The sequence below is a fragment of the Sinohyriopsis cumingii genome, chromosome 1, assembly GCF_028554795.1.
Source record: "Sinohyriopsis cumingii isolate HCF-2022 chromosome 1, ASM2855479v2, whole genome shotgun sequence".
In the NCBI taxonomy this organism is placed as follows: domain Eukaryota; kingdom Metazoa; phylum Mollusca; class Bivalvia; order Unionida; family Unionidae; genus Sinohyriopsis; species Sinohyriopsis cumingii.
The window spans coordinates 23,709,028-23,735,716 of record NC_142961.1 but is presented as its reverse complement, the minus strand read 5'-3'; the positions used below and the strand labels follow the sequence as shown (position 1 = coordinate 23,735,716).

Below are 26,689 nucleotides of genomic sequence, written 5' to 3'. Positions count from 1 at the left end.
CAGCAAGTTAAAATTAATTACTTTTTACAATTAAAAATGGGTAAAACATTGAAAGTGTGGGTGTATGCTAAGCTACTGGACGAAAACATTGTTCAATGCAATCTGTTTAAAATAACATTGTCTGCTAAAGTGGTAACACAAGTACTGTGTGACACCAAGTCTTCAAAACTCATCACTGATGAGGACTTCACTAATAGCTATGCAACAGCATGCACATTTTAGCCAGCCAAGGTTCCAATATGAAAAGTCTATCTACACTTTGGCAGATTAAACATATATTGGTGCCCTATCCTAGCAACATCCACTGGATTTCACAAGTTGCCACCCTTAGTATGTGATGCCAACTAACCAATAGTGTGGTGCATCGTACATCAGCCGAAAATGGTGGGGGCAATGGACCTAAAAAGAATACTCTGGAAGTATAACACCAAAAGTATAATTCTGTACCAGAGTGAAGCCGTTACAGGTTTATCTGCGTGAAAGGTATGTGTGTAAACACGGACTGGCACTAGAAAATTGTTTATTTATCAGTCCATTCAAGTTGTGTGCTCCATTTGCATAGCTGCCAACCTTCCAGGCTCACAATTAGTGAAAATAGGGATAAAAAGTCGTGAATTTGGACATGAACTCGTGAAAAATACCATGACAATAACTCCATCCACTCTGACTACTCCGACCGTCAATAATACATTATATCAAGTTCACAAAATAAATATAAAACACTACATATAAGCAGAAATATTTATTTATCAAGACATGATACTGTGGCAGACTTGAACTTCCTCAACTGCTTGATCGTAGATTTGTTTTCTAAACAGTTCCGACTTCTTGCCTGCTGGTTGATCATGGGGACTAAAATTGCTGACAAATTTTCTGCAGCTAAGGAGGCCCTAAAGTCTGTCTTATTTTTCCTCACAAAAGAAAATACTCTTTTGCTGTCACTGTAGCTGTGATGAATGCACAGGAGCTGCAGCATTTTTGGTTCTTCCACAGGAAAATTTGGAAGCGATTTTCGAGTCCGGGAACATATGTCAGAACAAATGTTTAGCATGGTCTCCAGCTGACAAAAGTAGATTGTGTTCGACACAAGAAAACTCACACATAATGCTTAAGCGTTGGTAGCCTGCGGGTCTTCCGCCAATGGTTTAAAATATTCCAGAGCTGAAATCTGCGAATTCTTAATTTTCCCAACTTCTACGTGTTTTTTGCAACCGACATTCTTCCTCACATCGTCTCTGCGATGGCACACTGAGTGCAAAAAGCATGAATGAATATCAATGTTTAATGGCAGAATGCACGGCCAATTTTTGATATATTCCAAATTAAACTTCACTTTTTGAGTAATACATTTCTTTTTCCTTGGTGGTGAAGACATTTTCAAAATCTTACATGCGATGCTGAACGGTAACTCGAATCAGTGTTTTGACGCATGCATGGAGCAAATTTCCGGTTAGGCCCCAGTTTCTCTCAAAAGCATTTGTAAAACTACTCTTATACATATAGAGTAAAATAGGCTAAAATGCTTGTGACCGGGCCAACTGTACTAATCGGCTGTAGATCTACTAATATCGTGACCAGCAGTACTGGACCGTTTCGGCAACTGCGAATATCATGACTAGCGCTTAACGGGAAATCAGTTATTTTATTAAAGATTTAAAATAATTGAGGATCGGAAAATTCGTGAATTTTTGTCTTACGGCGTGAATTCGTGAATTGCTGAAAAAGTCGTGAAATTCACACCAAATTCGTGAGGGTTGGCAGCTATGCATTTGTCTCAAACAGTGTTCAAATTTGAACAACCTAATTTTGATCTGATACGGTGGTTTGCTGCCACATCAATGCAGCAAACACAGCATCACCATTTTCTGGCCCATCGTTTGTTCATTTACTTCATAGTTTATACAAATAAATACTAATTAAGCAGTTCTTTTATTTATGCTTCGACCACCTAAATACACTTTTGCATGCTGTTCATGCCATCGTAATCCTACAACAAAGCAGTTCAGGTCTGTACATATTTAATACAAATTCCCTTTAATCGGGAACCCAAGAAACCCATCATAGAATCCATGGGTACCCTATAGATATTTACTAAAATTTGGACAGCTGTAGTCTTTTACAACAGGAGACAATGTTACCACAAAGATGGCTGATCTAAGTTCAGATGTTTTCGATGTGTTAACTTTCCTCAAGAAAAATATACAGTGAAATGTTTAGCAAAAGGCAAAAAAAAAATTAAAATGATAGTTAAAGTGCGCTGAGACTTTTAAAATAATACTCCTTTAAAGTTTTAATCAAAACAGGATAGAAATGCCATTGAAATTTTTATTTACTGATAATTTGACTACTTTCTGATGTTTGTCAACTTGATAAAAAAAATTTTTAATTTTACATGTTCATTTGACTACAATTTGAAGTCTGACAAGTTTAGAGATGTCATATTGTTCAAGCAGTAAATGTAACAGTGATTATTTTATTGTTTTCATTAAGTGTTACTGTTTTGCAATAAGTATTGAAATATGGGTTTGGTATATCACAATATAGTTTAGGACATATAATTGCACCCATATTAGACACCATATGATATAATAGTAAGTCTTCCAGAGTAAATTCCATGCTGATATGACTTTCCATTTAGGAAAGGTGGCAATATGGTTTTCAAGATGGCTGCCATGACAGTCCTCCTGGATATCAAATCTGCATGACTGTCATTCACGACCAATAATACCTCATAAGCATGAAAACCTCATGTCAACTTGACCATCTGTTTAATAGTAATAGTAATAAATGGTTGCAGTGGTGGCCATAATGGATTGATGAAAAAGGACATGAAAGGCCACTGCATAGGCTTTTCTGGCCCATGACCACATAATAAGACTCATGAGAAAACTAAATGATATAAGCCTATATATCACCTCACTAACATGTGGATCACACTCATTATTAAATAAGCCCATATTCCAAGTCTGACTAAACTCAGACCAAAAATATGGCTTCCAGAGTGGTACATGTAACAAACTCTGCCAATCTGATGAAAGATCAATTTATTCATGTCCATGAATCTTGGTCATGAACAAAATCTTCTGAGAACTTGATGCAAGTCCATTCCAAATTCCAAGCTTGATCAAAATTAGGGTGTTAACAAGTTCAGCCAAACAGATTATCTCTACATAAAAATGCAATGATCTCATTCATTATCTTATTTGTCAGAGAACTTGACAATATACACCCATATTCCAAGTTTGATCAAAACTGAATCAGAAAAATGACCTCTAGAGTGGTGCATATAACATGCTCAGCCAATCACATGCTAGATCATTTCATTAATGTCAATGACTCACACTAATAAAAAAAAATCTTCTGAGATCTTGATGACAAGTCCATAACATATTCAAGATTTATAAAACTGCGTAAAATATATGGTCTGCAAGTGGTAACAATTAACTGTAGACTAACAGATGGATAAAGAGCCATACCAATAGCTTATCTAACATTATAGTCAGGGGAGCTACAAATGTACCAGTCTGACGTTAAAAATACAGAAAAACTATATCCTTTGCTGAGATGAGTACCATGTCATCTATATACTTTTGTGATATAAATCCATCTGTAATGTAATCAGTAATCCAACTAAAATCGTGTGTACAAATATGTCCACAAACAATGTCTACCAACTCCCAAATTTGCTGGGAAACAGAAGTCACATCTTGGCAACAATCTAATCAAAAGCTACCCCCATTAAATACATAATGATACTTCCAAACTGCTCATGGTATCAGGTCATGGTAGAGATCTAACATTCATCTAAACTCAGAAGCACATACAGTTTATTAGATGGAAGGTGATCCTCAAGCAATAACTAATTAAAGGTTGTACACAAACCATAATTAAAGATCTACACATACTATTATTACAAAAGTATAAAATGGGTACAGAATTAACTGGGCATTTTAAGACTACAATACAATAGATGAGGTTATAGTACACTAGGATAAGGACTTGCCAGTTTAGGAAGAGAATCACACCAGGACCTAGCCATTAAATCAAAATCTTGTAATATATGTTTATAAAATATGGTGCTTCTGATAATGATCCAGCCTATCTAGGTCTGACAACTCTCCTAGCAAGTCCACACAACCTCTACTGCACTGGCTTTTATGACACAAGATACACACATTATATACTTGCTTAAAAGACAACTCCAACTGCAAACTTCTATTGTCATATAATGTGCTGGCAGATCTGGGTCTGCACAGTTTGTTAAGAAGAATCAATGGAATAAAAAAAACAGATCCTGATCTGCTGTGGCATAATGCACTTTGTTGTTTGCAGTTTGATTTGGCTTATAAACGAGTATATAATTTATACTATATGCCAAGACTAAATTCTCTTGAATGTAGCAGTGTCATATTTGTGATTTTTAACTAATTAGTCAAAGTATTACACAAGATATTAAATAATTAGTTTTCCACACAAGCAGGATTACAGGAAGAATACTTGAAATGTATCCTGATGGTACAGCATTAAGTACATGTCATATAACAAAAAATTAGCCATGTTCAAGTACATGTCATATGACAAAAGCTGAAAAATGTACATTAAGAGCTTCTTGTGTCTAATTTTGTCCATGCCCATAATGCAACCAAATGTTGACAGATTGTGTATATTTAATACTATTTTAGTTTAAACAAAGGTCGTGAGCACATGACAATATTTACATTGAAAACAGTCTACTCTATTTTTCCTTACAACTTGGAGATTATTGTTTTGTTTTTTTTTAGTCATCTAAAATTGTAATCAGTGAAATCCAAACACATTTCACTGTAATGGACTATCATCTTTGCAAATGGTAATAATTCATCATGGGGTTAAAACATACTACCAGTCATTACGTTCAGGACTTAAATTCTGCCTTAAAAACACATGGATAATAATAATAATAATAATAATAATAAAAAGAAGAAGAACAAGATAATTAACACTAGCTTTATAACCATTCATTTTTATTGCTAAATCATATATTTTGTAACATTTGTTATGGCAGAAATGGAGTTCCTTTCCTGATTAATTAAAAACATGAAAATACATTCTATCAGTTACCAGCAGTTACATGTACTCGGCAAGAATACAACAGGACAAGCAAGAAATGTTTAAGGCCCCCAAAATATATATGCATTTCAAGTCATCTGTCTCTGTTTTTCTATGTTGACCCTAGCACTTTTTTCCCCAGGAAATTTTTTTATACAAAAATTTACCAACCCCCAATTTTTTTTACCCCGAAATTGAGTTGTGCATCTACTTGACTGCTTAGTACATTATATATACTAATCATCATATATGTTTATATTTCTTTTTAAATTACAAAATTCTTGAAAATTGATTTGTGTATCTAATCGAGTCGGTTTAGCTTAGTATTTAAAGTGCTTAGTACAGCATATATACTAATCATTATAATGTTTGGTTTTTTTAAAACTACATTACCTACCATAATATTAAAACCAGTTCAATATGAAATACACATTTTTCTTTTGCTCAACATCAAAATTTGATTTTTTAAGTAGTCATAATTTGGAAAGAAGGCTATAGCAAATTTACAAAATATTTAAAATAGTTTTTGAGTAATGGTACTGAATATATTAAATATCAAATTTGGTCATTTTATGTTGAGCAGGTTTTAAGAGGAAGAAAAAAAGTAATGACAGCCATTTTTCATTCGTAGATTGTAGAGGTGTATGGTATTACTAGTATACCAGTTTAGCATATTTCTGCTCTTGGTATGTGCTGCAGTTCTTTTTCACTGTACCAGTACTTCAGTAGTTTCCATCAGTAAGAAATGTAGAGAGATCTTATTTCAAATTTAATGACATTAACAGCATACTTTCATTTTTCCTGACAAAATAAGTCCATAAATTATGTAAATTTTTTAAAAATAAGACAGGTATTCATCACAACTTAATTTTGATTAGTGCTATATTTATAATCCTTTAACTCATTCGGCCCCAGACCTTTTTGTCATTTTTGCCTGAAATGTGCGTAGGAAAGACATTTGGGGGGCTATTTCTGAATACATCAGCTTCCAACCGATTTTCCATGAGACTAATGCCTAGTTGTATTAGAAACATCATTTTTCATTGGTTCATTTGCCTGCGCATGAGCAGAAGGGTAAAAGTTGGAGTTCTTTTTTTTTTTTTTTTGCTTAATGGACCTATCATTTTCGTATGGAGACCGCAATTTATTCCAAATGCCCACCTTATCCTAGTTTTTGCAAAGGTTCTCCTGTGTGCAGTTAAGACAGGTATGCCTTAGATCTGAGGCCAAAAGGTCTAAAAATCGCATTCCAACCTCGAGCGAATTTTGGGTGAAAAAAAAAACGAGTCCAAAAAATGAGTTTTTTCTCTCTGTAGTGCAACTAAAACTTCCAGATTATTTGATATAATTTTTGAGCTTATGTTTGCTTTTTTTTAAATACCACCCACGTTGGTGTATCTTAAATGACCTTGATGCTGCAGAGCTTGGAAGTAGGGTACAGCCTCATCATGCCTACAGACGGGATCAGGGCCGAATCGGTTAATCAAGTTAATGGAAATTTCTTAGAAATTGTTAAAGAATGGCTCTTTTTGTAACTTATGTGCAATACTGATGCACAAGTGATGAAATAAATAAGTAATATTCAGATTTGGTTATGTCTCCAAAATTCTCCCATTAACTCATTCAGCCCCAGAGGTTTTTGTCGTTTTTGCCTGAAATGTGTGTAGGAAAGACATCTGGGGGGGTATTTCTGAATACATCATAATACATTGGCTTTCAACCGATTTTCCATGAGACTAATGTCTAGTTGTATTAGAAACATCATTTTCCATTGGTTATTTTGCTTGCACATGAGCAGAAGGGTAAAAGTTGGATTTTATTTTTATTTTTTATTCTTTTGCTTAATGAACCCATCATTTTCGTATGCAGACTGCAATTTATTCCAAATGCCCACCTTATCCTAGTTTTTGCAAAGGTGTGCAGTTAAGACCGGTATGCCTTAGATCTGAGGCCAAAAGGTCTAAAATCTGGACACAAAATCGCATTCCAATCTTGAGCGAATTTTGGGTGAAAAAAAAACCGGGTCCAAAAAATAAGGTTTTTCTTTCTGTATTTTGTAGTGCAACTAAAACTTCCAGATTATTTGATATCACTTTAGAGCTATATCTGTTTGCTTTTTTTTAATACCACCCACGGTGGTGTATCTTAAATGACCTTGATGCTGCAGAGCTTGGAAGTAGGGTACAGCCTCATCACGCCTACAGACGGGATCAGGGCCGAATCGGTTAATCACACATTTTGCGCTTGCCATGCAAGTCAATGCAGTGGTCATATGGGATGCTGTTAAAGTTATTTTTACCAAATCCAACTTTGGAAAAAAATTTAGCTTTAAGAATGTCATTTTTATTGAATGTTAATGTCTTATAAATATATTCCTTTTTAAGATTGTGAAACCTTGTAAGAATTTTGGGAAGAGCAGTTGTTTTCTGTTTGAATTTTATATAATTTCTGTAGTTCACTAAATATTTTCTCGTTTGCTGTGTTTTATGTTTACTGACCTTCTCTGATAAATATCTTGCCTGGGTGTTATTATTATCAACAGTGTAGCTAGTGAATTGTGGGATTCAGTGTCAACATATCATTTTTTTTTATCAACAGGCTCTCTAATGTCAGCCAGAGTTTCATTCCCATGCCACATAACATTAAACATTGTTGGTACATATTGAGGTAGTTCAGAAATACCATAGCATACCTTAGTACATTTTCATGGTACACAGTTCTAGGAGATAGGTATTATTTGTACCCACTTGAAAGGCCTTAAAGGCAGAATGCTTTCTGTCCAGTCTCGTCAAATTCTATTCAATAGTTTTGGAGAAATCTCTTCATGATTTCTAAATTTTTAGTAGCACTGACCATATATAAAGATGGATTAGCATCATTTGTACAATTTTGAGTGGTCTAACTGCCTAGAAGTCTTTCCTCAAATTTGAAAACATCATGTTCAGTTGCCATTGAGAAAAAAAGTTGTCAAAGCCTTAAAGTGCTAAAAGTATTCAGTTTGTAGATCAAATAATGAAAATGATAATAAGCTGAGCAAAGCACCAGGAAGCTAGCCAAGAAAAATCTCAAAGAGAAAAAAGACAGGACACAAAAGTCATAATCATGCGTATATTTAAGAGGAAATGAAGACTGACAATTCAGAAATCTCTCCTGAATGGTCACAAAGACTTAACACAAATAGGTCACCAAGACCTGCAATTGTTAAGCACACCTAATACAAGTACATATATTAAGGAACTAGTACAGAGAATATATAGGAGAACCAAATGAGAAATTGGACAACAAAGAGAGGAGAAGAAGCTTAAGGATAATAAGAATTCTAATGACAGATCACACTGTAGCAAGCAATAATGCAACAACAAACAACAAAAATTACATCCAAGGCCATTTTAGTACTGATTGTATGTATCATCTAAAAAATGGCAAGTAAGATTGACTATTTTCTTTCAGATTATCCTATTATGAAATTTATATCTAATTTTGATATATTAAACAGTCAAATCATTTCACATGCCATGGCAGATCTGGGTCTGTGTAGATTGTTAGGATTAGTCAGTAGAATACATACATCCTGATCTGCAGGCATGTTATGGTACAACACATCAGGATAGTTATGTTTACAGTTTGAATAGTCTTGTAAGTATATACAGTAAGAACAGCTATTCATTACTTTAAGTCTCTGATAGCAGCAGACTGTGATGCCTCAAATATAAGGCAGTCCAGTCTGAACTGCAGACAGGCGAACCTTTGCAAAAAGTAGGATAAGATGGGCATTTGGAATAAAGAGTGGTCTCGATATAAAAATGATGGATCCGTTAAGTAAAAAAAAAAAAGAAAAAAAGATCTCCAACTTTTACCCTTCTGTTCATGTGCAATCCTTGGGTATTTATTCACTTGCGCATCAACATTGCACATAAATTACAAATTTAGCCATTCCATTACAATTTGTAAAATTTTTCCTAAATCCTTGTTAACTCAATAACCCCTATCACCATGTTTACACATCAGGAGGTAGCAGCCTACTGCTGAGCTCTGTAGCATCAAGGTCATGTAGGATACACTGAAGTGGGTGGTATTATAGAAAGGTAGACAGATGTAGCTCTACAATGATACCAAATAATCTGGACGTTCTAGTTGCACTACAAAATACAGTGGGATAAACCTAATATTTTTTTCCACTCAAAAATTGACCATGGTCGGAATCTGATTTTGTGTCTGGATGTTTCTAACACAACTAGGCATTAGGTTAATGGGAAATCTCTTGGAAGTCATGTATTAGGATGTTTTCAGAAAGAGTCCCCAAAATGTCTTTCCTACTCGCATTTCAGGAGCAAATGACAAAAACCTCCAGGGGTTAATGAGTTAAAGCGGCTGAATATCATCTTGCACTTCTGTTGACTTGTGTGTTGAATGCAATTTGTCAAGCCTCTTACTGTATATATTATACTCACTTGTAAGTCCAGACAAATTGCAACGAACAAAGATCCTGGTTTGCAGCAGCAAAATGTGCCAGCAGATGTGGGTCTATGTTGTTTGTTCTACCGACTACTCGGAACAAATGGTGTAGACCCACATCTGTAAGCGCATTATGCGATGGCAGATCTGGGTCTGTGCAGTTTGCAGCTGGTCTCAACTTATAAGTGAATATATACATGGTACTTCCCTAAGGACTGGTGAACAGCAATAATTATAACACTGCATTAAAACAAGGAGACAAAGAAAGCCCCTCTGCTACCTGAACTAATTAAGGTCTTCACATCAATCCTCAACAAGAGGTTTACAGAACGGTCTGAACAAAGAAATTTAACTGGTGATGAACAAATTTTAGAAAAGAATACTGTACAACAGATAATTTATTTGTTTTACACACACTCATATGAAAATATTTCAAAAATAAGATACAGTGACACATTCTATTAAAAATTAAGAGATTTTGATAAAGAATCTGACAGAATAAATACACATGCTTTATGGCATAAACTTCATAAACTGAAAATGAGCAGCAAAATAATATATATGCCTAATGCAACACATGGCTATAAAAGCCTATGTAGGGACCAGAAACGGGCAGACAGAAGTCTTAAATTAGTCTGTTTGGGGTACATCAAAGCTGCATCCTGTAACCATTATATTTTTTATATTTTCATATGACCATCAAAGTGTATTGTCCAATGACAGCTATGGTGTGGACATTTATGGCATATTAATACTGTTATGCTATCTGCTGATGATCCATCAAAGTGTGTTGTCCAATGAAAGCTATGGTGTGGACATCAATGGCATATTAATATGGTTGTGCTATCTGCTGATGATCCATCAAAGTGTATTGTCCAATGACAGCTATGGTGTGGAGATTTATGGCATATTAATACTGTTATGCTATCTGCTGATGATCCATCAAAGTGTGTAGTCCAATGACAGCTATGGTGTGGACATTTATGGCATATTAATACTTTTATGCTATCTGCTGATAATCTATCATATTAATTAATACTGTTAATTATTAATGGCATATTAATACTGTTGTCCAATGACAGCTATGGTGTGGACATTTATGGTATATTAATACTGTTATCCTATCTGCTGATGATCCATCAAAATGTGTAGTCCAATGACAGCTATGGTGTGGACATTAAAGGCATATTAATACTGTTGTGCTATCTGCTGATGATCCATCAAAGTGTGTTGTCCAATGAAAGCTATGGTGTGGACATTAATGGCGTATTAATATGGTTGTGCTATCTGCTGATGATCCATCAAAGTGTGTTGTCCAATGACAGCTATGGTGTGGACATTTATGGCATATTAATACTGTTATGCTATCTGCTGATGATCCATCAAAGTGTGTAGTCCAATGACAGCTATGGTGTGGACATTTATGGCATATTAATACTTTTATGCTATCTGCTGATGATCCATCAAAGTGTGTAGTCCAATGACAGCTATGGTGTGGACATTAATAGCATATTAATATTGTTATCCTATCTGCTCATGATCCATCAAAGTGTGTAGTTCAATGACAGCTATGGTGTGGACATTAATGGCATATTAATACTGTTGTGCTATCTGCTGATGATCCAGTTACTTTTGCTGAGAGATGCAGCGTTAACTTATCAACTTAAACCTTATTGTGTTTAATGAAATTAAAGGTTATTTCCTGCAAAGTGTGTCATCCAATGACAGCTATGGTGTGGACATTAATGGCATATTAATACGGTTGTGCTATCTGCTGATGATCCATCAAAGTGTGTTGTCCAATGACAGCTATGGTGTGGACATTAATGGAATATTAATACGGTTGTGCTATCTGCTGATGATCCATCAAAGTGTTTTCTCCAATGACAGCTATGGTGTGGACATTAATGGCATATTAATACTGTTGTGCTAGCTGCTGATGATCCATCAAAGTGTGTTGTCCAATGACAGCTATGGTGTGGACATTAATGGAATATTAATATGGTTGTGCTATCTGCTGATGATCCATCAAAGTGTATTGTCCAATGACAGCTATGGTGTGGACATTAATGGCATATTAATACAGTTGTGCTATCTGCTGATGATCCATCAAAGTGTATTATCCAATGACAGCTATGGTGTGGACATATTAACACTGTTATGCTATCTGCTGATGATCTAGTTACATTTGCTGAGAGATGCAGCGTTAACTTAATCAGCTTGAATCTTATTGTTTTTAATGGGATTAAAGGTTCTTTCCTGCAAAGGAAAGAAGCTACAAAAGCACAAAAAACTATTTTTGGAATCACAAATTAAAAGTGGCTTCATATTATAAATATCTTGGGCTGGTATTCTCTTCATGTGGTGTTTGGGCGTGTATGTGATTTAGATTTTTAACATAGCTTTAACAACGTTTCAGTCCTATTGCTATGATGTCAGCATTGTGGCAGTATAAAGTGATGTCTAGCACTGGGGCATCATGCTGCAGACATGTAGCATGATGTCCCGTCGAGTCAAATTATGTCGACACCGGCCAATCAGTCGAAAGACTAACCAATGTAAGTACCATTTGTATAAGTCTCTGGTATGACTTGGCCAGGGTTCAAACCTGTGACCTCCCTCATCCAAGGCAGATGCTCTAACCACTAGGCCACTGAAGCAGTCAAGTGGTGTTTGGTATAAATGCCCAAAAAGTCCTGCCTGAACAGGCATCTAAGATATTATCTCAAAGACAAATTGTTTAGGTTTAGAAAATGATAACCAGAGATACATTAATGTTTGAAATTGATAATATTTAAGATACTGCTTGTTCTGTCCTACAGAGCTGAAATTTGGGACTTTAGTTATGTGTCTGATATTAACAGAAAACTGAGATGTAAATATATTATTGAAACTGACATGATCTACTAAAATCAGTTTTGCTGTGGGTGAATTGGAGAGAAACAGTTTTCAATCAGCATATATTATGAAGTCAATAAAATACAGGTTGAAAATACTATAAATTATAGATGCCAATGGGTACCTGGTTACTCTGGTACCCCTCCCAGTTAATATTAACCTGGGTAATAAAATGAAGAACTGGGTACCCGTTGTATTCCACGTTCATACCAAGACACAGAATAAAGATTACAGTTCGTGGCTCATGTCATGTCCACATTTATTCATCATCACAGGGGCTCGTATGGATGCTTACTCGTCATACATGTACTATATAATAATACAAGAAGGATACTTCTCTCCTGTCTTGCATGACCTATTTTAGAATAAATGCTGATATTTAAAGCTAGACCATCTTAACTTCATGCCTGTACGTGCACCCTTTTTTGGTTTGGAGTGGAGAAATTCAAAGGCCCCATGAAAGGAAGCTGCAAACAGTATATAAAATCCACTGAAATTTATCTATTGTTACATAAACACTTTCCTTGTCCATATTAACAAACGATCTTAACAGTGCACTGTTATATCATAATTCGATTATGTTGACATCGAGGATGAGTACTCTATGTTGTGAGATATCGGCTTTTTTTGTTGTTGACATTTCTGGTAGCAGAGATCAACTCGACAATGCATTATCTCATGATCTATCTTTCGTCGGATATTTGACTACATAAACTGACATTTGTGTGTGGATGCTAAGTAAATTTCCTCTTCTTTCCACTCAGAATTAAATCCTTCAGAACACCCACATTTTCCGTACTAATCCTTGTCATGAGACCAGAACACCTGCATCTCTACTGTCCGCTGACTCTTTTGTTAAATTTCTGATGTACAATTGGAAGGCAGCATCACTCTGCCACCACAAAAGTAAAAATAACAAAGAAAAAATTCTGACTTGTTAGTCAATTCAACAGGCAGGGAGGAACTGTAACTAGAATCAACCAAACGACGGCAAATTCCTTTTTTAAAAATGTACCCAGATAAAATAATTTGCTGAAATTTCAAAGAAAACATTACCTTTGAAGCACCAACTTTTATGAAAATGTACTAAGCAAATGGAGAAAACAAAATCAGTCTCAATCATGCAATACAATTATTTGATGTTGCTGCCACAATAAGAAACAGGCATTTGTTTGGTTCTCCAAAGCAGGCCTTTAGCGGTGACTTCAATAACACATGCACCTTTCATCAAAGAAAGCTGAATACAATATTCAATAAAAACAAAAGAACATTTCTTCAAAGAAGTCAGTACCAAACTTAAATAAAAGCAATGGAATCTCATGGATTTTTTTCATTTTCCAATGTGACTGAACACGTTTACTGTCCCATGAAAATTTCCTTTTTGCTGGGAAAAAGTTTGTGCTTACGAATGCTACCAATGGTGGCGTAAAATGCAAACTAACTTTTACCAACTTGGGACATAATGAAAAGTAAATGTGCTTCATCATTCGTTACGTGACTGTGCTGTTTTTCCACTTAATTCAGGCCTAAATGACCTGTGATAAAATTATGGAATATTTTAAATCTGTGTGCATTTTTTCGATGGAATTACTTGTATTGTGGATTCAATGTATGTGATGAGATTTGCGGGTGAGTACATGATGTTGATACTCTATTCATGCTATACATAAGACATGTATATATGAACAGTGTACATGTATATGTACCAATCCGTGGTTCTCTAAGTAAAGTAAAATATTATATGCCTTCTCTGTTTTCACTACAGGTGTACTTCCCATTTGATATGCATCGATTAAAGATGGTAACTGTGCCAATGAAGCACATATTTTACTGCCCGCATCTATTACTTAACCCCCCCCCATTATTTTTGGGTACATACATCATTTTCTTCAGCTAACTGACCAGGTTACTTATAACACAGTTCATTTTATAACACAGTCAGGTTCTATGGTGTTATAGTGTGGGTCACACTGTACCTCACATCAACAGTGACAGTAAGTTCTGGTTAAGAAATATTCAACAAAATAAAATTACAAATAGTACATGTAACACAATTATTAAAAAAAAGCAAGCACAAAATAAATGTCTGGTTTAACTAATGCCATTTTTGCCTTAAGTTTGTGGCCCTGGAGTGACTATTAGCTGTTTAAATCAGGGCCGCTGTTCACACGTTTGTTTACTGGACTCTTTTTTTACTGGACTCTTTTTTTTTTTTTTTTTATTAGTGGGAAACCCAAGGCAGATATATTTGTCATGACAAAGGCAACACAACAACCTGGTTACAGTACATGCACTTTTATACCAGAATGAAATATTTCAATACAAGGGAAATCTTTGCTATTTAATAGCATGGGAAAAAAGCTAATAAAAATTAACCATGTGTGTAAATATGGTAATTATTTGCTTTAATTTTACTTGAAACAGTTTCAAGAAAACAGACGGGATTCTTGAATGTGAAACCACTTGTCATATATTCTTTTTTTATACTACATACAAAGCAGGCCAGTCTAAACTGAAAACAAATATCACTTGATATCATAAAAAATGGGCTGTATCGATGTGATTCTTGGATGTTATATGACTGAAAAATGTTAGAGGAGAGGGATTTTGTTTAACTTAAAAACATGTTGCACCTGACCATTGTTAAGGGACCAACCATGGCAGGTCGAGGATACAATAGTCATCATTTGTAGACTTTATGGCTATTCGCAAAAGTTACTGTAATTCTTTTGTATCTATACTCTTGTATTAACAACTAATCCACATGGATTTAGCCGATTTGTAACAAAATATTTTACTGCAGATAAAGGTAAGTTGCAAAAATAAATCTATGTTAAATACAATAAATATGTACATTTTTCATACAGTTTTCTGTAATTATGGCATGTAATATATAGATTACTCTTTTATGCTCAGATTACGCTTTCTGACACTTATATTAGTAATAAATTACGTTTATACCTCTTCTGAGGGTTGGCATGTGTGAACCTACAACAAAGCAGTTCAGGTTCACATTTAATACAATTTCCCTTTCACTGGGTACCCAGGTAACCATCAAGACTGACGGGTACTCATGTGACTTTTTCCAAAATGTTGACAGCTTTACTGAATGATTTTTATTATGTTATTGCTCTAAATTAAAGCTGAAAATCAAAGCTGAAAATGAAATGGAAAATCTTCACTGCCATTTTTCTGTAGTATTATTCCTTTCTTGGAGGGCAAAATCGAAAGATTACAAATGCTACTGACGGGTTCTAGCATGCGCTCAACATGGCATATCTACTGAACATATAAACACACTTCACTTCAATAAACTGAATTATGATTCATGCAATGAATTTAAATGATTCATGAAAGAAGAAAAATGAAATAAGGTCTAATAAAAACTGATGATAATTATTACTGGTTTTCATTTTGTTACCGTCTCTACTCACACATTATATTAATCTTCAAAGCATTAATGATGCATGTATCTAATACTGAGGAAAGCGCTCAACTACAAGAATGGTTAGCAATGCACAAATTTAAATATACTCCAGTCTCTTCTATATTCAACCTCTAATGAATCAAAAGTAAAAGAAAAGTAAACATAACACATTTTCAAGTGATAACCACAATATTTACTAAGTTTCACAGTCATGGAATAAAAAATATGGTACTAGTTGCACTAACAAGTTTGTTTGAGCCATATACTACTACAGCACAAAGGCTAACAACTAAAAAAAATAAAATTGCAGCAGCAAAATGAATTTTCTAAGAAGCTTATCTTTCAATTTAACCACCACAATATAATAATAATAATAATAATAAATAACATACCCCTTTGACCATGAGATACACATTTGAAGTCCCCTCTATTGAGTACAACAAACGTACTCATATAAAGTCCTGGGGAAACACTTTAGTCTTCAGAAAAACTAAAATATTCACTAGCCATTAAAAATAAGCCTGCACCACAAGGCAGAACAGCAGGGAATGGATTTTCAATCAAACCTAGAGTTAAACTTTGGACTTCGATCAAAATTTTAAAACTTGGACTGATTACACTATTTCATGAAAACAGAGTTTGACTAACAATGGAGAACGAAACCAAATATGTACAGGTAATTAGTATCTTGATGTGCAACAAGATCTGTACATGCCTAATGATAACTCAGAAAATTAATCCGGAAAGATGTTTTCAAGCTCATGCACGCTAAACATTCAACCTACTATCAGCACAGATTTTAGATGCTGATATGTTTCTTGCCTTTGATCTATAGACCAATCAACCCAACAGCATACAAATTTTAAAATCAATGCATTTTCTGAAAATATCTGCATACTTTATTTTCAAAATCACTTTAAAGGGATTGATAAAAATTCTGCCACTAGGCACTTTCTAAGGTATAACAAATATATTTTTGCCTCTTCTATTTTGAAATCTACCTGAGTGTGCCAGTTCCATGTTCCAGGGCTTAAGGAAAAATAAATGAGGATGCAATTATTGCACACACAGCACACATTATAACTGGTCATTGATCCCCTTGGATCACTAACAAGCATCAATTAATTCACAGCTGTCAATAGATCAATTGCAATCGAACAAAACTTTTAAAATGGAGACAATATTCTTCAGTCTTATTAAGTACAACACTGCATGTCCATTTTTCTTACCACCTTCTAAATTAGGAGCAGCTAGCTGTAAATGACAGGTTGAAGCTCTCAATCCTCTTCTGGCAAAGATGAAAATCCAATTTTCACAATCAAATCTGAAAAAGACAAAGAGTTGCATTCTACCTTTATGTTCGTTCACAACTGTTAAGTGCATTACACTACTACCTTTCTTACATAATAAAAAATTGAAACGCCTAAGCATAACATACCTATCTCAATTAATGTCATCTCTTTCTTTTGGGACCAAATATCTTGTACCATGTACATATCAAGTTGATTTCAAGCACTTGTAAATGAAATAAGGCTAATCTATCAAGGCAATATAATCTGAATGGCAGTACATGTATATAATTTTAGTGATACATACAAACTTTACACAAGGAAACAATCACAATAGTAGAACTCGCTCCACTTAGTACCTGTGTTATCTTTATTATAACCTGGATTACTGTCATGGTTAGCAATCAATTTCAAATGATGATTGAAACTTGTTCCGTTGTAATGAATTGATTTATTAATACTTTATGTCCATTCAAACTAATTAAACAAATTATCTGCCATAAAGATGATAAAAACATGGTGGCACCCAATATAAGCAATATATCTACCAAGAGGTGACAAATGAATACAGCAAACAGAAATAGCATTATTCCCTATTGATGTGTCACATGCTTTGCTTTGCAGAGTTTGTAGATCTATTTACAAATATGTGGGATCTCCTTATGGGTGAGGTCCTTAAGAATGGAATCCTACCAAAGATAAATATTAATATTTACCAGTGTTTAGCAGGAAGTCCATAATAAACATATTTCATTCCTTGGGTTTTCACAGGAAAATTAAATTTAAAAAAGGGAGGGACCCAGATCTAGAATTAAATTATTTCCAAACATATGGGGTATCCAATTTTTTTTTTAGCACTGTACTCAGTGAAGCAATTTACATAGCATGGTATCAAACCTGCATGCCTGAAAAGGATAAGCAGATTTATTAAATGCATTCAAACCTTTGAAAAGGTGTCACCTATGGAGAAAAAACACAAACTGGCCTTTGTACACAATTGACCTCAATGTAGATTCACCCTTGAGACTTGATTTTTGAACCAATGCCATGCACGAACAGGGTTCTCAACAGATTTCAAACCTGAAGTGTCATTTGACCCTTGATACCAAAATCTCCTGAGTAAGAATGAAAATCTTGAGAATCAAAACTTGTCTCAAGAGTCTTTGTTTCCAAGTCATGATCTCATAGCTGGGATTGTTCCTTATTCATGGAGCAAACTGATGCTTATGATTTCTTATAACTTATCAACTGTATTTCCCCTCTGGTCACTTATTTTGTGAAGAGTGGAGAATATCTTCTCTATATCAGCATTCAAATGTGGCAATGACAAAAAAAAGCTCAATCTTCATTTTCCTAAGACTGGGTTTTTAAGGTTGATGACAGCTCTCAATGTTCCTCCAAGGCAAAGTTCATCCTGAAGAGAAAGTTTCCAAGTAGGACACGAGAGATAATCCCCAAGTTTTATTTTTATTAGCCAGTAGGGGTGAAACGATACACATATGAACTTAAAGGTCTTTCCATCTTTGGAAGGTAGGTGGTGCCCTTTCATGTATGTTGACATTCTTGGTTTATATCCAGTATGCAGACTACAGATAGACATATAGTTATCATATATTTATATGCAATTCTCACTGATGAGAAGATATCAACAATACTTTCAAACAGACTACCTGTTGGTTGCAGTGAGTTTTATCCAAAGTTTAAACTAGTTGAATTATGAGGCCAATGGGGCTTGAATGTTCATTTTTCACAGAACCATTGTTTTTCTTTCATCACACGTTAAATTTCTCTGAAGCAAAATAATAAATACTTTATTTGATGAGGATAACTCATTGAATATACTATTCTCTCCTGAGGCCCTCCAGATGAAGAAAGTAATCGTTAAGTACATGTGAAAAAAATAATAGTAAAGCATGCCTAAAAACAGGAAGTTTGAAAGCACAAAGTGTACACGAAATGCATCAACAGAATAAACTGGAGTGAATGTATTTCAATATTTACAGTGAAAACTATCTTTCAAGATTGTAGCTGTACGTTTTAGTTTTGAACACATTTAGGTTGATTTCAAAAGAATAGCAGCAGAGTAAACATATCTTTTTATTTATACAAGAATTTGTTTCTGGAAATGGCATTCAGCTAAGATCATTTGTAACTGATCTCAATTTAGGTCCTTGGTACTGTTTTTCTAACTTAAAATGAAACATACCATTCAGATATTCTGAACAAAGTTAATTCTTGACTTTGAACACTAATATGGACTTTCAGTAGGCTAATCTGTATTCAAGATTGAGCAATTTTAATTTTTTAGATTTTTGCATGGTGAATCAAACAGCAAATTGTGGATAATTCTAGCTGCCATTTTTTGACATTTATGGATTGTTTTAATATTATTTTCAAATGTATTTCCTCAAATTGTAAAGCAGTAGTCCAAAGGACAAAGAATGAATGCATTGTAAATTAATTTCTAATAGCTGAGTGGTAGATAACATTGTATCCTCTGTCAAAGGTAAATTCTTGAATTAAATGCAGAACAAATGTGGTTCACATGCTTACACTGGTCTAGATTCTTATCAATGTTATCTCCCACAAATTCTTCTGTGTCAACATTTTCAATCTCATTATTGGAGATATAAACTTATAAAGCTCAAGATTTGAATTTCTGTTCACTGATAATCTTTGCTTAGTTTCAATTAACATTGCATTGGTTTTTAGGTGATTGATAGATGTTATTCAGTGAGCACCAGTATTCAACTTGATTTAAATCCTCGTTTTTTTATTCACTGTTATAAAGTTAGAATTATCAAGACTTGTGCAAAATAGTCTCAACAACATATAAATCAGTTATATAAGTGTGTGTCTGATTTGGATTTTGAAATTAGCCTTTTAACAATTTTTTAGTCATATTACTAAGATATCTGCTGTGTGGCAGTTTATAGTGATATCTAGCACTGGGGCATCATGCAACATACATGTAGTATCATGTTCCCACCCAGTCACATGATCCTGACACTAGACCGACCAGTCCTTAACACTAACTTCTTAATGTTGAGCGCCATGTGAGGAAGTTGCAAGTACCATTTTAAAAGTCTTTGGTAAGATTCGGCTGTGTTTCAAACCCGCTACCTCCTACATCTGAGGTGGACATTCTAACCATTTAGGCCACCGGAATGGTCGAAAAAGTGATAGGTGAGAACATTTGTACATTTCAAGTTTCCATGCAAGTATATTATGATCAACTACATCAAAGGCCTTCTTAAAATCAAGATATATGGTTCCTGCCAATTCTCCATTGTCCACTGCAAGCAACTATTCATCAACAAGTTTGGTTAGTGCAGAATGACAAGAGCAGTTTCATCTAAATCGAGATTGGGATGGATGAATTAAATGGTATTTTGATGGGTAAACAGGTGTTTGGAAATGTCTTTCAGACAGTTTGGATTTGGCTGGCAGAAAAGATACTGGTCTATAGTTATCTGGATTTGATTTTGAACCCTTTTATAAACAGGCATAACCTTAGTAGCTTTAACCCTGCCCCCCCCCCCACAAAATTATAGGATATTATGACCAAAAGATACAAGCATATGCATGCACTTACTTCACATGAAATTAAAGTGGCATTAGTCTATCAAACACAAATAAACAGGTCCAATCCAAGGCATAGAGAAAACTTCCATAAAAGAATCTGTTATAAAAATAAGTGAACATTGTCAACTTGTTTTGGTGAGAGTTTTGAAAACCGGTCTGTTTAGAGTGCATTCAATTTAAACTGAAAGCAACCAAAAGACAAATCATCAAACATCTTAAATAAACTCATTAACACAAGCTTGTATGTCTGATTACCATATATACTCACATATAAGCCCGTACATCTATAAGATGACCACCGAACTGAACAGGTATAAACACTAAAAAGTGCATGACCCGCATATAAGCCAACTTTTGCAACTCTGAGGCATCTCAAGATGCACAAGCTCTAAATGCATTTATTTAGTCAAACATGTACTTAAAAAAATTACATGTATAATTATCTCAAGGTTGGCATGCATGATTGTTAAAAAGAAATGGTATAAACTTGTTTTAAAAGTAGTTTATTTAATTTTGTTTTCTTATAAAGTTTCGGAAATAATGCTTCAAAAAATTATGCTAATACCGTAAAAGCAGAGTTGTAGTTTGTTTTGATGTAAGCGACCTTACACCATACCTGTCAACTTTCACGCCAGGAGGAATACAAACTCCCAATTTGTGGGGTCGCTTCACGTATACCTCCCGATTTCATAATATTTCCGATTTTTGTAGAGAACTCCTGATTATTACATTATGTCTTCGATTTTCATTTCTTCTAAACAAGAAAAGTACTACATGCTCTGTTGTATCACCTGTGAATTATTGTTGTGATGAAATAATTATTTTCGTATAAAACATTCGCTTCTTCACTAAATAGAATATTAAGTTTGAACATTATTCATGTAAATTAATGATATATTTTTACCTCTACAATAATACAAAAATAAAATAAACCAGAACAAAAAGATAAACCACAACAATAAAATCGTCCACAATTAATTTAAATCCCAAGAATGATCACTACGAATGCTCTAACTTCCATTTGCTATAGCTCCATTCCCACAAAAGAAACTTGCACTAATGAACACCTGGCATTTTTATACCATATATACCAATGTTAAACTGGTATAGTTACTGGTCAAAATTCCCTCTTATCAAAAGCCAGTTTCAGGGTTTTAATGATTAAATGGCCTGTACTGCTGTTGCAAAACGAAAGACAAATTTCGAAAGACAAATTCACTAACTATCAACATAGGAGACTCCAAAACATCAAGCTTTCCATTGTGTGGAAAGTTATGTTTGTTCAGCTAAAACACAAAACTAAAATTGATTGATGTTGATCTTAATTGATCGCTATGAGAATTTTAGCCTTTATTATTACCACTCTTTGTGAATATGTAAATTATGATGGTTATGTGCCTTATACAAATAAATGTGCGTACATTTTAGTCAGACTTTACTCACTCTCTGATATTGTTTTTTTATAATAAATTCAAATTCTCACACAAACAAATGGACATCTTTTTTCGTTCTGTTGACCTAAATCAGTTGGCTGGAATACGATGGAAGCTGGGAATGCTGAAATCACTTAAACGGATAAGTATCCTGAAAGAAACAAAGCTATCTAAACAATTTCTTCAATATTAATATATTTTTTTATTCATTTTGTTAAAGAAACATACTTCAGGGTTCTTGTAGACTTAACAAAAACAAATTCCATGACTTTTCCATGGCCATTTTACAAAACTCAAGGACCATAATATTTTGCATTATTGATCCTAACTGTGTGGTGTTCAAATCAATTTCTTTTTAACTGGAGGTCACTTGGTAACTCAAATGAGAAATTCCATGACTTTTCAATCACCTGAAATTTATTTTTTAAATTCCAAAACTTCTCCAGAATTCCTGGATCTGCAGAAGCCCAAATACTTCAACTTAATCTAATTCTGGCATTCCTGGCGTACAGCACATTCCAGCCAATTGAAAGATAGGCCAACAGAACTTGAAAACATGTCATTTTGCTTGTGCGTGAATTTGAATTTATTAGAAGAAAAAAAGGGCAGAGTAAGTAAAGTCGGACTAAAACATTATGAATTTCATTTGTAGAAAACTAACAATATGGGCTGCCAAGTGTGTGAGTATTCCCGAACATTTGGTTTCTTGCTCTGACGTCAGAAAACATCAAAACAGACTTTGCTGTGACATTAATTAGGCAGCAAGAACTCGACCCCCAAAACACTGTAGGACTAGCCTACAGTCAAATGTATTGAAGTGATAATGGAAATCAAGTTTTTTTTCTTATTTTGTGCAGTACAAGGTCAAAATAGTTTACAAGTCAGGATAAAGTTATGCGAGATATGAATGAGTAACCCTACACAAGTATTCATAATCTGGAAAACACAATCTTACACATGTGGTGTGTGAACAAGGTTTGAGCAAACATGGATTAAAGCTGCGCTGATTAAAATTAAAACAAATAGCATATCATGTTGTGAGATAAACAAGTAGATTTCTGGTTTTTTCCCCCGACATTACTGGTAGCAGAGATCAACCATGAAGGTTTCCCCTTCCAATCAGTTCTATGAGACACTTGATAGTAATAATATAATTTGACTGACATAAAATGCAAATGTTAAGTAAAATCCCACTTATTTTGACCAATGCCAGTAAATCTTTCAGAACACTAACTGTTTTAGTTATTAATCTCTATGAAAGCACCTGTGTGTATCATTTACTGACCTTTTTAAAATTGCTGACACACGGGTGAAAAAGAGCATCACTCCAATTCATGAGTAACGGTACGACTTAACCATAGTTCTGTTGCAAGCATTAGTCAGTTCCTATTGATACAGTCCTCACTTCAGGGGTTCATTACAAAGAAAATTAGAAGTCTAACCTATAACAATAAAACAAGTGAAGACACGAGTCCGCACCCCTCAGTAGTTCCAACCCTGCAGTAAATATCATTAATGTACATTGTGATGCATTATAATTTTGGTGGCAAACACAAATATTGTTTTTGGAAAATTTAGAACATATTTTAACATTTTGATAATTAGCATTATCTGAGCCACTATGATTATTTTACCATGGCACGATAACATTATCCATTTAATTTCGTGCTACTGTCTGCTTGTATTTAGCGTTGAACAACAGACTTGAAGTTGTTCTAATATTACCTTTCGGTCAATGGTGAAACCCAAGACTATCCGAATGCAAATGGCACTGCTGGACCAATTCTTGTCCATATGTCAAAATCGGCGAACAATTGTTGCATTTTCTTCAATATGTCACAAGCTGAACGAAGTGTGTCAAGCTGTTTTGAAAATTTAACTATTCCTGATTACAACTGGTATAAGTTGGAAATTAGCAGATGCATTTAGGATAAACTAGCAAGGTTTGAACTACTGCGGGGTGCGGACTCGTGTCTTCCCTTTTGTTATATTGTTGCAGGTTAGACGCCTAATTTTCTTTGTAGCGAACCACGGTTGGTCTCCGTTACCAGTCAAGTAATAAAACAAGGAAGGGGAGATCTACTGGTTGGTCTAATCATGTGTAGTGATCGATATTTTGATCTATATACTGAAATCCTGGTTCAAAATTATACAAATTTAAAAACAGCATGATTATAAACCCTATAATTATATGTGACTGGGGTGTTTCTTATTTCGAAAAGGAAGCTGTAGCAACCAAAAAAACGGAAGTGGAACATTAACCCCACCCACTTGAGCTAGTGGATCCGTTTCTCAACATAAAAAACAAGACAGAAAAAAATGCAGTATTATACAGGCATAATAAATCATAAAAATGTCAAAGATAAATTATAAAAATCTTTGCTGAGTAATAACCAGTTTAAGTTCTGAAGTCAAAATTGAGGGAATTCAGAGCTTATGAATCACACGCCCCATGGATTGAATACTGAACTTTACATCTTTTGGTACAAATGCCATGATTTAGTGCAATATGAATTTTTGATTACCTTCTCTGTTCTCCTCTATAAACGAAGAGTAACTGAAAATACACAGACGAAACGTATTTACGCCACACATACACGGTGCTTTTTGACACTTACTCCCTATCGCAATATGGCGGATACCAAACAGTAACAAACTGCCTCGTTTTCGTTAATTTTATAGTCTGTATCAAACTAAACAGATAGCGCAAGCAGTATTGCGCAATCAAACTTATGAGGAATACCACAGGCCTGTCACAGGTGCTCGACGCGAGCTTGATGTTGAGATGAAAAAGAAAAAAAATAATAATCTGAAGGAAAAAAATCATACGGAGTGACAAAAAATATCTTAGATTACCGCCATGACCCATTCTGAATTAGGACCCTCTCTATCATTATATATATATATATATATATATATATATATATATATATATATATATATATATATATATATATATATATATATTATGATGGAGGGTTCTAATTCAGAACGAGTCTAAGGTATTTTTTGTCACTGTACGATTTTTCCCCTTCAGATTATTGTTTTTCTTTCTCAACATCACGCTCGCGTCGGGCACCTGTGAGGCCTGTGTGTGTGTGTGTGTGTGTGCGTGTGCGCGCGTGTATCTGTACATTAATAAGGAGAGAATTAATGCAAAATGATTTTATTTACATAACAGTGCCCAATATTTTTATACTGTTTTAAGTTTGATAGCCTCTGTGTGTGTGTGTGTGTGTGTGAGAGAGAGAGAGAGAGAGAGAGAGAGAGAGAGAGAGACTTGGATTTTTAACGTAGTTTGTACAAAAAAATTCATTCATATCACGACGATGCTTTTAGTGAGGCAGTTTATAGTGATGTCTAGCACTGGGGCCTCATGCCGCAGCATCATGTCTCACCCAACCACATTATCTTGAGACCAGGCCGACAAGTCCAAACAATATCCTCTGAATGCTGAGCGCCAAGCGAGGCAACTGCAAGACCCATTTTTTATAGTCTATGGTATGACTCGGTTGGGATTCGATCCACCGACATCCCGGATCCGAGGAAGAAGCTCCAAGCACTTAGGACACCAGAGCAGTCACAGGTCACACACACACACACACACATCTCACGTTGTGGGAAAAATTTGCTGATGCTTCATGTAAGTAATAAATTACTCCAGAGATCAGACAGTATCCAATCAAAACTGAGATATTCAAATATAGGGCGGAGTCTAAATAAGCAGCAGCATATGTTCGGACCAAATCCATTTTTCAATCAGTACATGTGTGAACCTCGCCAGGAGTGGTTCATAGAAAATTTGAGAGGCATTAGACTACTCTGAGTTGTGCTTAAAAGGTGAATCACCAAACGCATTCTCATACTCTTTCTTGAGAAGTAAAGCGTTTCTTTATCATTGGCAATGGCACGTACAAAGCAAACAGCAAGAAAGTCCACCGGATTCTGAAACAGGAACCAAGCAATGCACTTTCGATGATACAGCAAAAAAAGGATGAGTTAAGAATCATATGAAACGAAAAGAATACAAAATTAAGACAGAAAAATTACAAAAGAATGAACATTGAAAATGACGCACAGGTTACACGAGACCCACGAGGAAAAATGGCGGCCAACAAAGCAAATAGAGAAGTCAAATAACTAGAAAAATACTTTAAGACAAGACGGATAGAAACGAACGAAGGATCCTTCCTGTAATGCACATACAGAAAAGGGACACAGGAACTTGATATGTCAGGAATACCAAGAGAAAGAATTCCAGAGATGACAGCTGTGATGGTTGCAATAAAAGTGTAAAAACAACCGGAATACTTGCAACGGATATACTCAATCAACCCAACGGGGTATCAAGGGTACATTGTATGCCCTAGAGGAACTCAGCCCGTACTACCATTTGGAGAATTAAATATTGCAGGTGAAACAGTTACAGTTAAAGAACCCAAACCCATGTTGCGCAGAATAAAGAAACAAACTAGAGAATTACACCTTTCTGACGTACCACTTAAGATCCCTCT

At 34.7% G+C, this 26,689-nt stretch overlaps 1 protein-coding gene across 8 annotated transcripts in view; it reads right to left on the bottom strand.

Moving 5' to 3' along the window:
- The window catches only part of LOC149806554 (guanine nucleotide-binding protein subunit gamma-1-like), a 135,959-nt gene extending 111,110 nt beyond the window's left edge, over positions 1 to 24,849 (bottom strand). For 6 of the 8 annotated variants that reach the window (XR_016420525.1, XM_089954427.1, XM_089954523.1 and 3 more), the window contains exons 1-2: positions 24,701 to 24,849; positions 17,101 to 17,192 (exon numbers count right to left, since the gene is read on the bottom strand). The gene's annotated coding sequence lies outside the window, so the exon portion shown is untranslated. Of the gene's footprint in view, positions 1 to 17,097; positions 17,193 to 24,700 lie in introns of all 8 variants that reach the window. The other 2 variants (XR_016420526.1, XM_089954423.1) reach the window with 1 other exon arrangement.
- Between the last annotated feature and the right edge of the window lie 1,840 nt (positions 24,850 to 26,689).